Here is a 16,839-nt window from a genome sequence, read left to right as displayed (position 1 = left end):
CCAGTCAGAATAGCAGTTGTGGATGCAGTATACTCTTTGAAGCAGTTTAATAGTCACATACTGTAATTCTTTTTCTTGATCACACAAATAGAATTTGGATAAAATAAGGATATTCATACTAACAGTTGGAGAGAGACTTTCAGAGTTTGAAACACAATATCTGATATAATGAGATGTGTTGGAAAGTGTTTACTGTGAGCTATGAATTCTTACTTAATTAAAAGACACCTGATGGCAGCTCTAAGAATTAGAGGTATTTTGTTAATTTGACAAGATCTAGTAATGTATGACGTTAGGCACAGCCACAGCCATATGATCATGAAAACTAAATTCATTAGGGCATGTATGCAGTCGCTGTCATGCTTGCTCTCTGGCCCATTGACTTGACTCTCGTCTTGGAGGCCAGAAGCATGCTTTTGTATATAGACTCTATAGGCCTTGCTGATTGGTGTTTTGGGAAGATTTGCCTTAGTGGTAACTGTCTTACTGGATGGAGGTTTTTTTGTTTGTTGGGTTTGGTTGTTGGTTTGGTTTTTTTTCCTTTTCTGAAGGATGTAAATCTTTTTTTCTCTGCAGTTTGGCATCTCAGCTGGGACCTGGAAGATGATGATCATTTTCTTCCTGAATTCAGTTCCATTTCAAGTGAACTATAGTAGGAAGACAATTTTCAGCCTCTACAGATGATGTGGAAAATATGCTTGATGATGTATCATGGGGATATTTACTGAAGTGCAGCAGAGTGATTGACTTTTGAGATGATGAGCTTTGAGTTGCAGAACTTGATGTCTGAAGTAATTAATGACAAAAGCCTCCCAGCTTTCATTTTGGGATCCTTAAGTGTATGTTAGCCAGCCCTTAGTGCTTCATGAGTCAAAGTGTATTGGAAAAACATGAGTAAGTAACAGAGAAAAAATGCTTTTTAGATAGTGGGAAGGGATCTACAGAAATCATGTTTCTCATATGAACTTTACCTGAAATCATTCCAAAATTACACATCTGTAGAGGTGTTGTCTACCTCATCCCTTAATCTGCACTGAGGTGTGATGGTTTCTCTGTGTGGTTTGTTAGTTTGTTTGCAGTTTATTACCTGCTCTGTATCTGCTTCTGCTGAAGGGGGCATAGCTGGAGCATTGTGGAAGGGGGCTGCCTTCCTTCAGATGCTAAGAAATGGTCGGGGTAGGAATCTTGGGGAGGAAGGGGTGACTGCTCCTTGCCAGCAGACAGCTCCCAGGATTTGCCTGAGGAACGGCTCTGGTAGTGCTGGGTTGTGCAAGTGGTCAGAGACTGACTTAGCTGCTAGAAAGGCTTAAAACAGGCAGTAAGATGGGCTTATGAGAAGCAGGAAGACTTCTGTGGGATCAGTTTTTAAAGATGGTTAGAAAAGTCTTCAGGAAGATTGAAAAAGAACTGCCTGGAGTTCGTTAGAAACCAGGTGCTTGCCAGAATTTCAGCATTGGTTTGAGACCAGTAAAAGAAACTTGCTATTCAGGGATGGGGAATGGGCAAAGATGACTACGTGCAAAACTTTTCATTCCGCTTACCCTTTATAACCAAATTTCTTTATTCCAAGGTTTCATTCTTCGTTCTAACTAATTTTCAAGAAAATCACGCTACATCAATTTAGATGCCCTTTTATTGTACTTGATGACTTCAGCCTAAAGCAGTAATGCAGGTAAATCCAGTGAAAACTCTGGCAAATTTGAGTGGCCATTGCAGTGTGCAGCAACACATGCAAGAAGCAGAAGCAAAGTGCTGCTTTGTTTAAATTGCAGAGCTTACCTTCCCCCCCCCCCTTTTTTTTTTTTAAGATCTTATCACCCTTTTTCAATTCTAGTGAGGCTCCCCTGGTCTTCAAAAGTCTGGAAAAGCTTTAAAGAGACAAACCAACGACTGTACTGTCATGTTTTCAGGGACCAAATAGTAACTTGAATTTATGGAGTGTAGAATATCTCAATGTAGCAGTGGTTTGAAATGCTGGCATTCCCTGAGTATTTACTAGAAAAAAGTCTGAGAAGATGTACTTTCCTTGTGCATAAGTAAAATGGAGTTGGGCTTATTTGTTTGGGCTTTTTGTTGTGTTTTGGTTTGGTTCTTCTTCTGAGAATGGGGAAAATAAAAGTTTAAGCTAAAAATGCTTTTGGTCCTATGGCAGTTTCTTTTTGAAGATTTATCTTAGCACTAGCCGTTCGCTTAGAAATTCAGTGTATATATGTTGTCTGACACGTATGTTGCACAAATTTTGTAGGGCAATTATAGTTTTGGGATTTGGTTTAATAATGTAAAGGCATAATAATGCACCCTCTCTAGTAGAGAAAAAAAGTTATGCAGTGGAGGCTTTGTGAATACAGTATACGGAGTTGTGGACTGAAAATGTTAAGTCAAAGAGGCTAGCACTGGTAAGACAGTGCTTTGCATGTTTCTTCTGTTTCAGAAAATGTACTGCCTGAGGAACTGACTTAAACTTTAAGCTCCAACTTTAAGACAACAGTTTCATTATATGTGCATCTTAGATATGCAGGAACTCCACCTGTACTTACCTTAGCTTGTTAGGTAAGACTTTATCAGTTTAGCAAAGAGGCACACTAGGGTAGCTGGTCATCTAAATGTACTAACGCTCCTTCTGAGTGGCACCATCACAGATAGAAAATCTTATTTCCTCTTTGCAGAAATCATAGGATGGAGGTGAAAGGCTATGTTAGGATACCTCTCTATCTTACTTTTAAGATATCCCCAATGTATTTTTTTATGATAAGGAAACAAATTTCAGATTCTTTGTGATCTAGTGAAGTTTATGCACCCTGTCACTAGTTACTTATCCTTCACTCTGTGCTATACTTTCTTTTGGTTTCTGAAGATGTAGATTCATAAACAACTCTTAAGACAGAAATACCTCAAAAATTCTCCTACTTTTTTCCTTCTGCTTTTATTTCCTTCTTTAATTCTAGAAAAAGGATCATTTGAGCAGCCTCCTGGTAACTTAGCATGGAAGAAACCTAGGTTTAAATGAATTCAGCATAACCACCATAAATTAGTGATGATTTTGATTGTGAAAAAATTCCAGCTGGATTCAAAAGTGGGAGAAAATGTTTCAGGAAAGGTTGAACAGCTCCTTGTACGGAATGAAGGTCCATAAAGGGAGACAGCATTTGGGGGCAAGAAGGTATGTACAGTACTTCTTCCTCATGACAGCTTGCTGGATGTTGCTTGATGGTACTTTGAAAAATCTACACAATAAAATTCAAGTGATCACATTATGAAATAATTTTATTGTAAGGCAATTGAAACAAAAAATCATGGAATATTTATTCCTATAAACACTTTTCCCCAGTTTATTTGTTTTAACTTCTTTCTTTTCGCAATTCATTGGGTGCTAGTGTTGCTGATGAATATGAGAATTGTTACTTTCAGAGCAACAGGCAGTCAGACATAATGAGAATATAGTGGTTCAGTTGTTTGTGAAGTCGACTCAATGCAAAAACATAGTGCATCATGACAAAACATTGTGTAGACACATTAATTCTCAGAGAAGACTTTTATGGGTTCCCTGTTTTAAAACCAGAGATGTTAGTCCTTAACAGAATCACATAATAGTTGAAGTTGGAAGGACCTCTGGAGATTGTCCTGCACAGCTTCCCTGCTTACAGCAGGGTCACCCAGAGTAGAGTGCATAGGGCTGTGTCAAGTCATTTGCTGAGCTTATACAAGGATGAAGACTCCACAAGCAACCTTGGTGACATTCTCCAATTTTTGCCCAATCTGTTTTTCCTGATGTTTAACTGCAATTTCCTGTATTTCAGTTTGTGCCCGTTTCCCTGTGTCCTGTGACTGGGCACCACTGGCAAAAGCCTGTTTCTTTCTTTTATGCCTTCCATTAAGTATTTATAAACATGGATAAGATCCCACTGAGGCTTCTCGTCACCATGCTGAATGCCCCCCATCTGTTTCAGCTTCTCATACAAAAGATGCTCCTGTTCCTTAATCATCTTTGTTGCCCTTTGCTGAACTTGCTTCACTCTATGCTCATGTCTCTGTTGTCCTGGGAATCTTGGGACTGGAGTCAGTACTCCAGATGTTTTTCACTAGTAATGAACAGAAGGAAAGGAGCACCTCTGACCTCCTGGAGAGGTGAAGTTGCTGTGGGCCACCTTTGCCTTTATGAGGGCACACTGCTGGCTCATGATCAGATTGTCCAACAGGACCCTCAGATCCAACTCTGCAAAGCTATTTCCCAGCAAGCTGGCCCCCAACCTGTGCTGGTGCCTGGTGTTATTCCTCCGTGGGTATGGGACATTGCACTTCTCTGTTGTTGCATTCCATGAGGTTATCTTTGTTCTTTTTGCAGCCTGTCAAGGTACTTTTGAATGGCAACACAATTCTCTGATGTATCTCTTAGTTTTGCATTATCTTTGAACTTGCTGAAGTCTGTCTCACCTTTCAAATTGTTGATAAAGATACTGAACAATATTGGCTCCTGTGTAGACAGCTGGGTTGTGTCTTTGGCTTCTGATCTACAATGCTTTGGGCCCAACACTTTGGACAGTTTTCATTGTTGATCGTTGTTGATTTTAGGAGGAAAACTTGATTGATACTAGCTGTTAATGTGAGCAAGGATTTTTAAATACATATGGAAATGTGGAAGTGTGTGCTTAGAGACCAAAATATTTTGCAGAAGGTGCAAAGGTGTGTTGTTAACATAATTCACCTAAAAAACCAAGTACAGAAATCTGGCTTTTTCATTTCTGAGGCTCAAGGGAAGCACTTAGTCTGTTTCATCTGCCTCTAGATCCACTGATCCTCCATTGTCCTCTTGTTTTCAAGCTAGGCCAGGCTGGGGAAATGTTGGAAAGAGAAGAACCCTTCTAGTTGCTCTATCTACATGGGAAAACCTGAGATCTGCAGGGTTAGTGTCATCAGAAGAGCAACTTAAAAAAATTTGGCCAAATATAAGTGAGAAAGATGCTAAACATACTAGGTGAAATAAATGCATCTATGGCAAAGTGCTGGATTGTCACAGATGGTTTTTGTTATTGTTATTCTAAGTTTAAAACTAGTGTGGAATCTTCAAGGATGTTTGAGAGATAAGGGACAGAGTGATGCTGCTTTGCATATGAAAGATCACAGGAGAATATGAAAATAACCTTTTCTGACATTTGATCCCTAGTGCTAGTGGTTGAGCTAGTGAGGCTTTGTGATGAAAATTTTGATTTACAAATTGTTTATATGGTAATAAGCGGATGGAAAGGATGTTTTCATAACTCCATTAGGTCCCTTTCCCTGTTAGCATCATATATCAGTGTAATCCAGGTGGATTCTTGTCATCTCATTGTGTTCTCTTTTGATTTGGGGAGGAGGAAAGACAAAAGAAAAGTTGAGTGGCATGTAAGGCATCTGATCTAACAAAACAAATTGAAGGGGCTCTAGTTTATTCTAATTTGTTAAAAGATATATTTCAAGTTATTCAATCTTTACATTTTTTTTTTTTGGGATAATCACATATTTGGAAGCTAGGGCAGTTTCTATAATAATGTTTGTGTTTTCATCTACAGGAAAAGTAGGGAAAAGAGTTTTCCTTTGTGTATTTGGAAACTTCTGGAAGAGTCCAAGGATCCAACACTTCATTTGATAAATACAAATTAATTTCTGATTTTTGAAAATTCTGTTTCTTGGACAGATGCAATGTGTACCTGAATTTTATATATCAGTCAATAGACAGTAAACTGTATTAGATGAAAGATTTCAGACACAACACAGAATTCCTTCAAGCAGTGTTTTTTATATTCCCTATTCCTTAAGGGCTAGTCTGTGGGACCTCGTGCAGAAATCCAATATATCTACTTTCATTTATTACGGGGCAGTAGTTAAGGATTCAGTGACTTAACTGTTATGGACGTGACACCTGATTTATAGATTGTCATCGCTATGGTTTGTTTTTGTCATCTGTCAAGCTCAGGAGAATGGTTGCTGATCGTGTGTTTTGTGCTCATGACAGTTGTGTTGAAACCATTTAGGGAAGGTCAATCTGTAGAATCTATAAGAAGACTCAGATCCTGCTTACTATGTTATGGTTTAGGAATTTTTAAGGATTTTTCTTCATTATTTTTGGAATTTGGAAAGAGGAAACCTGCTTACAATTGGATCACCTGCCTTTAAAACCATATAGATAATAATGAAAATGGCATTTCTAAATTCTTAGAGTATAATTAATGAGTTGTGCCATGGTTCCAGTTCCTATACCTTCATTCAGTTCCTATACTTTCATTGTGGCTGAAAGTTTGCAGTTCAGCAAATAAAATATCCAGCCTTCAAAAAGAGACATTTGTTTAAATGTGCCCTGGCACCTGCCAATCATTTAGTGAAAATTCATGGCAAGATTTCTGTACAAATCTTGAAATATTTTGCAAACTTGAAAACTTTGGAGATTCACTGAATGTGAGGTGACCACTCAGAGTGTGGTCATGTAAAATGGTAACTATGGCAACTGCAGTGTGTTGAAATGGAGAGTAAGCAGAGAGCTTTATATGAAAGAAGTAATATCCTTGGACATAGAAAACATTCTCAGATGAAAATTATATATGGGCATTTTTTTTGTGTGAGGTTGTTTTGTTTTCTAATGTCAAGTAAAATTAAGCTTTCCATGACTCATCCACTTCCAAGTTTATTTTAATTGGTACTTCAGGTTTCAAAGAGAGGTTTAGCTCATGTTCCCCCATAATCTAAAGCTTGTGAAATATTCCTAGGGCTTTAAAGGCATTAACACCGTAGAATTAAATCAAGGGAAAACTAAAGCTATGAAAATATGTGGCTTAAAGTTTTTGTGTCTCTTCTAGTTTAATGAGAAAAGAAAAGAACAATAGCTTTTGAATTTTGACAAAGACTGTATGGAATAAATGTAGGTGAATGGTAAAGTTACTTAAACAGGCATGTACATAGAGAATGCTGTGCAGTATTTTGATTTGAAGCCTCTGGGAACAGAAAATTACTGGTATTTTTCAAGGCATTCTAAGCTGTAGTACTTGCAAAAGCTGTCATCGGATTCTGCAACACTTGCAAGTCTTTTGAGAGCACCTACACCTCTTTATACTGTATCAAATCTCTAGCTTTTCTGATATTTTTTTTTAAGTTCTATTTTTCTGAATTCTCTTCAGAGCTGGATTTGATTTCTTGTGATTTGTCCCATCAGGGCTGCTTCCCATTTTGAACCTTTTGCATGAGGAAGACTAGGTAGAAAAAGGAAAGTAGCTGTATATCTTGCTCTCTTCTCGTAAGATAACAGTTCACAGAGTGTTCCGTCAATACAGAGAGAAGTACTTTGTTCTAGAGCCTGAGTGGTCAAAATTGTAAAGTCATTGTTAATGACAAAGGTTTTTTTGGTTTTGTTTTTTTTTTTTCTTTGGGTAGTCAGGTTTGTGTCTTTGAGTGTCTTAATGCATAGGACAAGATTGAATCTGGGTCTCTAAGTGTCTTGTCAAAATGTTCTAACTGTTAAGAACATCCCTGCCTTCCTCAATATGCTTATAATGTTTTGAAGTAAAGGTGAACCTCTGTCTGTTTTTGTTTGAAAGGCAGAACCAAGAGTATTTGGCAAGAAGCGTTTTGTTCATCTTGCTTTGAGTGTTGAACTCTCAAAAGCTGTTATGGAGCTTCGTGCTGTGATTTCTAAATTTTTCTGTCATTCTGAATTAGACTAGGGCCAAGCTGATGATCATGAAATTATTGAATGAGTCAGGTGTAAGAACTATGGTGACATGACTGTCCTCTACCATGGTGACGGAGAAAGCATGACCTTTAATCCTCTGTTTTGTCATCGTTGTCATTATATATATATAGGGTGAAATCTTCACCCTACTGAAGTTTATGGCACTTATGCTATTAACATCAATGAAGTCATGACTTTACAAGTTGTATATTATAGAGAAAAAGCAGAAGATTTAGATTCAGGTAATTCTCATGAAATTGTTTTTGCTTCTATTGAATGCAAGCGTTATTTCATTTTGCAATTTTTGTGGTCTCTTAAAAATAATCATGCAATCTTTCTTTATCTTATAAGAACATGGCCTTGCCATTTTGTCTTGTTGTTTGTTACAAGAAGTGCAGTAGCAGGACAAAGAGCAAGAAAGCACAAATAAAATACCAGTATGGATTCATTTTCTCTTACTAGTGGATATCTTCCCATTCCCCAGCACAAATATGCACACTTCTTACCATGGCAGATACTTTCTTGAATATTTCTTTGAATCATGTTTGATTCTAATATAATGCAGAAGTGAATGGAAGCAGAAAAATCAGCAGATGTTGAACTAACAGTTAAATAGCTGAAAAGTGAGTGGAAATTTTCAGTTAAGGAATGTGGTATCCGGTACGAAGACTCAAGGAATTCTTTATTTTTAAATTAGTGGGTTGTGAAAGATTTTCCTACACTTGCAGATTCCAACTGTGGAATATATTCCAACTACTTGCAGAAAAACGTGCCTCCTCCTAGTTACCAAGTGTAACTCCTGGTAATTAGCATTCGAGCAAACTGTGGCCATGTCATTAGCTTAGTTAACCTGTAACCAATGTCAGGGCTGAGCTGGCATTTGAAGTTGCTCAGGATTGTTGTGTCTAAAAACAACATATCCAAATAGGATACAGGATAAAGCTTATCCTGTCTTCCAAAACATCTGCCATCTTACAAAGTTGTCTATATGGAGTAAGACTCCAAGATTTTCCATTTCCCATTGACGGAATTCTTCTACAATACAAATACAACAGATTACTTGTATTCTGTCTCTATTGTCACACAAAAGATACTGTAGGAAGAAAGGTGATTTTTATCTTTTTCGCGGCCTTACCCAAATTGCAGTGTAATTCCTGGTCTCCCTTCCTAATGCTTGCACTCTAGTCTGCTGTCAGAAAGGGAGTGAGATGGCAAGGTTGAAAGGTGATCTGTTGTGCTGTTTCATTGATGACCAGCCAGCAGCACTGACTGACTTAATGCAAATGAGAGCTAGTTTTGCTCAGGGATCCAGTCTGAGGTAGTAGTGTGTAATTCTCGATGGTAACCTAGTTTTAAAATTAATTTTGAATTTATCTTTTGATGTCCTTTTAACCTTTTGGTTTCTTTTGCTGTTAGGTATAAAGCATAGATATGCAGAAATTGCTTTGAATAGAAATGCTTGTCACCAACAATCTTTTTCTTAATCACAATTTTTTTTAATCTTTGGCTTTGATTATGGTAGTATTGAATCCCAGATTGAAACCAGCTAATGGATTTTGCAGAGAAAAGGCATAGTTACTATGGCTACACAGCACCCTGAAAGCTTAAAAGGACAAAGGATAAATGAATACGGACCTGGCTGCTCAGCCATTTCTAGACTAGATTCTAATAATTTAAAGGCTTTATAGCCTTTTAGACACCGTCAGAAAAAGCAGGATGTTAGTCCTTTAAGAATTTGTATTTTATTTTTCGATTAAATCATTACTTTTGAAGTAGCATATTTGAAAAATATTTTTCAAAACATGCTCTGCTTGTGATCAGTTTATTTCACATGTATCTATTTCTTTTAATGAAATTGACTATTACTGATCATTTCATCACTGATGTTTTTACTCTGGTATTTCAAAATGAGCCGAAATCTGATCCTCCTATGGACAGGTAAACACAGAGTAAGTGTGATTTGATGAAAACTTACAGTAATATACTTTTTATAGCTTTCACTGTAATTTTGACTGAAATGTTTTTGCCTTTGATTTTCTTGCAAATCAACCTACACATTTAAGAGAAACATTTTGTATATAGTAAAGCATAATAAAGTACATCCATGGTTAGGTTTATACAATTAAGGATCGACTTACCAGTTTTTAGCATCAGCCTGGTGACTGATGGCAGAAGTGTTACCACCTGTCTTTGCCTGAGAAATAAAATGCATTAGAAAACATAAACATATCCCTCATCAATCAAGGGTATACTTTAATGGCCTATTAAAAATAATACAGAAGAAAGGTTTTTTAGAGTGTAATGATAAAATAGATCTATCTGCCTACTGATGATTGTAAGCACCGTACTTTGGCTGATGGGTATAGAAAACCATTGGGAAGGTAGGAGTTGAGCTTACAGGTGCTTTACTGAAGAGATATTTAATGTGCTCTTATTTGCAGGCAAGAGGGCTCTTGTATTTGTATTTTGTATTTTTCTCTCCAGCAACATTTGCATATATTCATAAAGTGTACTGGACTTCCTGCGTATGCAACAGACCTTGTTGTCCTCCTGTTGGAGATCTATCCTGTGCTTCGTAGAAATGCCACATTTGCTACATTAGAACATAGTGTCATTTATGTCTAAGACATGCAAAGAAGCCTTTCTAACTAAAAATATCAAAATTATTGTACAAAATTTCACCAGAGAGACCAGCAATCTAGACCAATCTGTAAAACCTGTTTGAGCCAAGTTTCAAGGGGAGCAAAAGAGAAGGCCTGGGAAAACACAAGAATAACCCGAGGAAATGTATAGGTGAAAGGAAGTTTCGTGGATTAACCCCAGCCAGCAACTAAGTACCAGGCAGCCACTTGCCCACTCCCTGCCTCTGCCCTCCAGTAGGAAGGAGAATCAGAAAAAAAGTAAAGCTCATGCATTAACTGCAGTTTAATAATTGAAACAAAATACAATAGTAATAGTAATAATAATAAAAACAACAAAACAATAATAATAGTAATGAGAAGAAGAGAGAGGAATGAGTCTGTGATTCTGTGAATAAAACCCAAGTGAAACGAGTCATACACAATACAATTGCTTACCATGTGCCCATCCTATCCCAAAGCAGCGATTGGCCCCCTCTGGCCAACTCTTCCAGTTTATAAACTGGGCATGACATTCTATGGTATGGAATATCCCTCTGGTCAATTCAGGTGAGCTGTCCCAGCTATGCTTCCTCACAACTTCTTGTGCACCTCCTCACTGGCAAAGCATGGGAAACATGAAATGTCCTTGATTTAACGTAAGCACTACTAAACAACAACCAAAACATCAGTGTTACTGACATTACTCTCATTGAACCCCAAACACAGCACTATACCAGCTACTAAGAAGAGTATTAACTCTGTCCCAGCCAAAACCAGGACAGGGGGTGGTGCTGGTAGAAAATTATTGTGGGAATTTAATCCTGCTGTTTATTATGGATCTGAAATTGCTAAATTGTGGTGGGTCATAAAGTAGCTCTAAGTTATAAATTAAAGTATGGTGATGTAGAAGTGACCCAGAAAGTCTGATTACCTTTCAAATCTCCCTAGGGAGATTTGATTCTAGTGGTTTTGGACAGACAAATCTAAAATAAAGATATGAGACTTTGAAATTCAGTAGGCTAATTTTCCTAAATTAAGACAATTCTTCTTTAATTTACAGCTTGAAGAACACTTGTGTTGCAATTTCACACAGAATCAGTGTGCTCAAGACTAACATGATATTTACTGAGGGGTATGGAATTTTTTATGTGCTTCTTTTAAGAGAGTTTTTCAGAAGATTTTCACATAAAATTGTATATTTCTATCGTGTCTTAAATTCTCAAGATATAATCTCAGGTAAAATATGAGTGACTTTCATGAAATCAGTGTTCTTCTTTATCTTACATGAAAATGTATTGAGAAATTTTCCTCTTATATTTCTTTGATCATTGTAAACATGAGGATGTAAAATTTAGATGGGCTAATAATGAGTTGTAGGTGATATCTATCTGAAGTTGTCCCATAGTAAGCAGCCATTGTGGGCCTTTCATTCAAAAACTTACTTTCCAGCATAGTGTAACCTTATTCTTTAAAACTTGTATCATGCACAATTTGTTTTGCTCCATGTAATGTAATGGTTTTGAAATTTGATCAAGTAAAAACTACTATCATATTGACAAGATTTTATAAATAACATATATCTCCCACCCTGCCTTAGATTTTAAATGTAATTATTTAAATGAAATTATGGGATTTATTTATGGGTATTTGTTTAATTAATTTTTTGGTGCTTTTCATTTTTTCTTGATGAAATACTCCATTTATTTATTTACTTGAATACTGCAGAAAAATATGCTGCTTGAAATTCAGAAGGGCTTTGACAGAAGACTGAGACTATATGATATTTGATGTTGCTATGGGAAACTGCTTTGCAAGAACATTTGCAGAGCAGATGGACCATGATAAATAAAACAGATACAGGTATTGAATAGATATTGTTTAATGTTCTGTGCAAAAACAGGAAGACAGGAACTTAAATCTAGGTAACGTAGTTCTTTGATTCACCCTCTTTTTAATGGATATGCTGTTTGATATGAGCAGTTCCATAGTGAAGTTTTCCTATAAATTTTATTTTCAACAAATCAAAGAAAATGTCAGGTTTTTTTGCTTCATCTTCTATGTTATGTAAAACAGTAATGTCCTAACTTTATGCTGTAATCTAGTGGTTTTTGAGATAGCCTCTAAAGATACATCTAAGCACACAAACACTATGGAATGAAAAATCTTTGTGTTTCAGATGTTATAATTTCGTTAGCTTCACATGCTCTTGACTGTTGAGAGCTCTTCTGTAAGCTTATACACTAGCTTTTTTTCCTTGATTTAAAAAATAAAAAGGCTCATACCCTGTTTAAGAACTAGAATGTCTCTGTAATCATGTGTTTGGCACAGAAGTTTGTTTCCATAGCAACATGAACACAAAAGATATCCCTGTGACGATATAAATAAAATGAGTATATATGTACAGAAACATGCTGTTTGTTTAACATGTATTCTTTGTTCTCCCTGGCAGTGAATAAAAGAGGCACGTGCTGTTTGCTTTTTCTTTAAGGAAATAGGTCATTAGAGAATTTGAAATATAATTTCTAGTCATATCTTTTCAACAGCTCAAATTCTAACTTGTGAAAAGCAAAGCTTATGGAAAAAGAAAAGCTTAATCTGCTTCCTTGAAGATGTATGATTTGAACTGCTAAAGGTTTTTTTCCCTCTAAGTAATATATTGACTACAAAATATTTCTTTGAACTTTCTACAGTCTAATTATGCTTCTTTTCTCATGAGTTATAAAACTTACTCCATGGGTTGATTACGCCACATGCAGTGGAACAGTTCTTTGGGTCATGCTGTCATAAACCCGTGAATGCTTACATAAGGGTTGGTGTTTTCATTTACTATGAAATACCATGAAATACCATTCTTGATACCAAACTCCATACTTGATTCACGTTTTTAGTGTGCATGTTATCCAATTTTTTTGAGTAGTCAGAGTAATGTTTGTTTGCTTTTTCAGTATATCTTTCCATTATGAAATGAAATACATTTGATATATTTGTTGTTAATCCATTTTAAAAATCAAATGTGAATATCTGCCTGAAGTTCTACATTTATGTATATTTGCTTTCTCATGGGAAACTGAGAGAGTTAGAAGCAGGAATTATAGAGGAAAATTTTTGTCTTTTACAATCACAGAGTCACAGAATCATTAGTGTTGGAAGGGGCCTCTGGAGATCACCTAGTCCAACACCCCTTGCCATTAATATCAGAGAGGCCAAAAGTCATGTTGGCATGACTATCAGGGTTACTATATGATGCTAGCTTTCAGCTATAGCCTTTTTATTCCTTTTACACTAGCTAAAGCACAATGAGGTTGATTGTGCATTTTTTTCCCATGCATCGTGGAGAAGAGATTTCATGGGTGATTAATTTAACCTCTTTTCAATTTATTTTAAGCAAAGACCAGTTAAATAAAACACTTTACAGAATCATAGAATTGTTGAGGTTGGAAGGGACCTCTGGAGATTTCCCAGCTCCCTGGTCAAAGCAGGGTCACCTAGCACATATTGCCTGGGTCTATGCCCAGCTGGGTTTTGAATATCTGCAAGGATTCAGATGTATCTTGGGCAACCCATGCCATTGGTTGACTACCCTCATAGGAAAAAAAAAAAGCCCACAACATTAAGTGGGATATCTTGTACTTAATTTATGCCTGTTGCATCTTTTCCTTTCACTTGATACCACTGCCTTCCTTACTCTGCCCCCAACCAGGTATTTGTAAGCATAGACCAGATTCCTTTTAGTCTTCTCTTCTCAAGGCCTCCATCTCTCATACCCTCTCCTCATACAAAAGGTTCTCCAGTCCTTTAATTACCTCCATGGTCTCTTGCTGGCCTTGCTCCGCTAAGTCTATGTCTCTCTTTTACTGGGTAGCCCAGAACTGGGCCCAGGTTCAGGGTGGCTTACCAGTGCTGAGTAGAGTGGAAAGGTCACCTCCCTCAATATGCTGATGATACTCTTCCTAATGCAACCCTGATAGCTGTGTGCCTTCTTTGCTGTGAGGGCACATTGCTGGCTCATGGCCAGCTTGTTGTCCCTCAGGTCCTCTTCTGCCAACATGCATGGGATTATTCCTGCCAAGTGCAGGAATTTGCATTTTCCTTTGTTGAATTTTGTGAGGTTACTCTTGGCCCATTTCTCAGCCTGTCAGGGTCTTTCTGGATAGCAACACAACACTCTGATGTATTGAATACTCTTAGTTTTGCATTATCTGTGCACTGTGTCTCACCTTGCAAGTTATTGATGAATTTCTACTGAAATTTTTGTGTTTCATCAGTTTGTCAGGGAGAAGACAATGGGAGGCTCTGAGAGAAACATTATTTAAGTCAAGATAAGCAGTGTTCAGTGTTCTCTCCTTGTCCACTGGGTCAGCCTTCGGTCAGCCTTCTTTTTGTGAAAGGCTATCAGGTTGGTCAGGCACAATTTCCCCTCCATATATCCATGCTCACTATGCCCAAACAACTTCTTATCCCACTTGTGTTTGGTAATGGTTTTCAGGTTTAATTTCTCCATTCCTTTCCCAGGAGTCAAGGTGAGCTGTGACTGACTTTCTTTAAAGTAGAGATGATATTTATTTTCTTCCAGTCCTCAGAGTTTCCTCCCTCCACCCTGATCACTGTGACCTTTTTTGATGTTTCTGTGGTTGAGTGCTCTCACGATGACATCAGCCAGTGCTCAGTACATGTGGGTGCATCTCATTATGGCTTGTGGATCTATGTGTGTCCATTTTGTTTAAATGCTTCCTAACCTGATCCTCCTCTACTGAGAGGAAACCTACCTTGCTCCAAGCTTTCCCACTGGTCGCAGAGACCTGAGATTGCTGAGAGATGGTTTTCTCACTAAAGAGTGAGATGAGAAAGGCATTCAGTGTGTTGGCCTTCATATCCTTTGTGAGATCTTCATCAGCAGTGGGCCACCATTTTCCACAGTCATCCTTATGCTGCAGATAACACCAGCAGAAACATTTTCTGTTCCTTTTCGTGTTCATGTGAGCTATTTACCCATGTCTGTGATCCCAGTGAAGTTGTCATTCTCCAACTGCATGCACTTCTTAATTCCGCCTGTTCCCTATGCTGTATGCATTAGCATACAGGCTCTTTGGAGAGCTGATTTCCTGGAAAAGGTAGGCTGGTAGGCTTTTCTCTATGTACATGCACACAGTTGCAGTTGGACCCTTACAACCCTGGTTTTTTGCTTACAGATTTCCTCCTGTTGACATTGCCCGGATACTGTTTGCTTGCCAACCTGGTCCTTCACTTCCTCTTTTGATTGCTGGTCATCCTCTCCTAACCCTGTGATTCCTAGTTTGAAATTCTCATTACTGGATTGGCCAGCCTGTTGGCAAAAATATTTTTCCCCACTTATGTGGACAACATCGCTGCTAAACAATCCTCTGTCCTCGTAGAACATCCCATGATCATGTGAAATCCAAAACCCTGTTGCCCACACCAACTGCTCAACCAATTGTTGACATGTGGGATCTGTCAACTCCTTCTTCACTCTTCTGCTTTTCTGAAAGCATTGAGGAGAAAACTGCCTGAGCTCTCCATGCTCTTGACACCCCTGCCCCCACACTCCCTAACAACCTCCCCATACACGAACAGCAATGTAGTAAATGTTAAGTGTTTTATCTATTGTACTCTTTTGTGAGCAAATTTATGTAAAAACATCACTGGAGAACTAATTATATGTTTTGGCTTTTTTTTTTATTAAGCTTTATTTATTCTTGAATGTTATTCTGCCAATGCTGTATGGGTTCGCTGGTTATAAAAAGGCTTTTTCCCTAGTGTGGCTGATAGAGGGAAAATCATGTATGGTTTTCCTGTGCTCAGGAAAATCAAGAATTAATCTCAAATCAATCTGAAATTCTACAGAAAGATTAATGGTTATCCGTATCTGGTGAAGAATTTGATAAAAATTGTTTAAGGCTACCTTTCAATTCCAGAATTTTTGTTGTAGGTTGTATCGTCTGGAACACACCAGCATAAAATGTTATCCCAAACCTTGCTTCATAGCATGTTTTAAGACAATGAAATAGACACTATTTTAACATTCTAACTGGTTTCACATGTGTCTTGTTTCTGTTTGTTCTAGGAAATGAACCCAGGAAGTAATGTGAAGGGTCATGTGAAGCTCTGTCATAGCCGAAATTTTTTAAAAGATTGCTTTACCTGTAAGTTCTTCTTTTCTGTTGTTAAATGTTAAATTATATTGTACAGTTAGAAAAAAAAAGTTTATTTTGAACTGGACTTGCAGCTTGATTGTGAAGAATATCTTATCAGGTGCATTACATTTAACACCTACTATTATTAACTTTATATGTTAGGGAAGAGCAAGCAAATGTTATTTTTCTTTTATTGAGGTTTTGAATCTAATGAGCAAGATTTTCATGCTGAGTCGTTATAGGTTATACATCCACTGTGATGCATGCTAAACTGCAAGAGCTTATTTTTTAGAAATTCTTTTAAAAGCAAATGAAAAGAGAAAATCATCCAAACTTGTATGAGAGTGTGAAACTTCACCACTAAAATTCT

General features: G+C 37.3%; 1 protein-coding gene across 10 annotated transcripts in view; it reads left to right on the top strand.

The window, feature by feature from the left end:
- MARCHF1 (membrane associated ring-CH-type finger 1) overlaps positions 1 to 16,839 on the top strand; it is a 231,928-nt gene that overhangs the window by 62,783 nt on the left and 152,306 nt on the right. For 8 of the 10 annotated variants that reach the window (XM_064652380.1, XM_064652379.1, XM_064652382.1 and 5 more), the window contains one exon: positions 16,400 to 16,478. The gene's annotated coding sequence lies outside the window, so the exon portion shown is untranslated. Of the gene's footprint in view, positions 1 to 14,582; positions 14,714 to 16,399; positions 16,479 to 16,839 lie in introns of all 10 variants that reach the window. The other 2 variants (XM_064652370.1, XM_064652371.1) reach the window with 1 other exon arrangement.

The sequence above is a fragment of the Pseudopipra pipra genome, chromosome 4, assembly GCF_036250125.1.
Source record: "Pseudopipra pipra isolate bDixPip1 chromosome 4, bDixPip1.hap1, whole genome shotgun sequence".
NCBI lineage: Eukaryota > Metazoa > Chordata > Aves > Passeriformes > Pipridae > Pseudopipra > Pseudopipra pipra.
The sequence above is the reverse complement of the archived record's forward strand: the minus strand, read 5'-3'. Positions and strand labels throughout refer to the sequence as shown.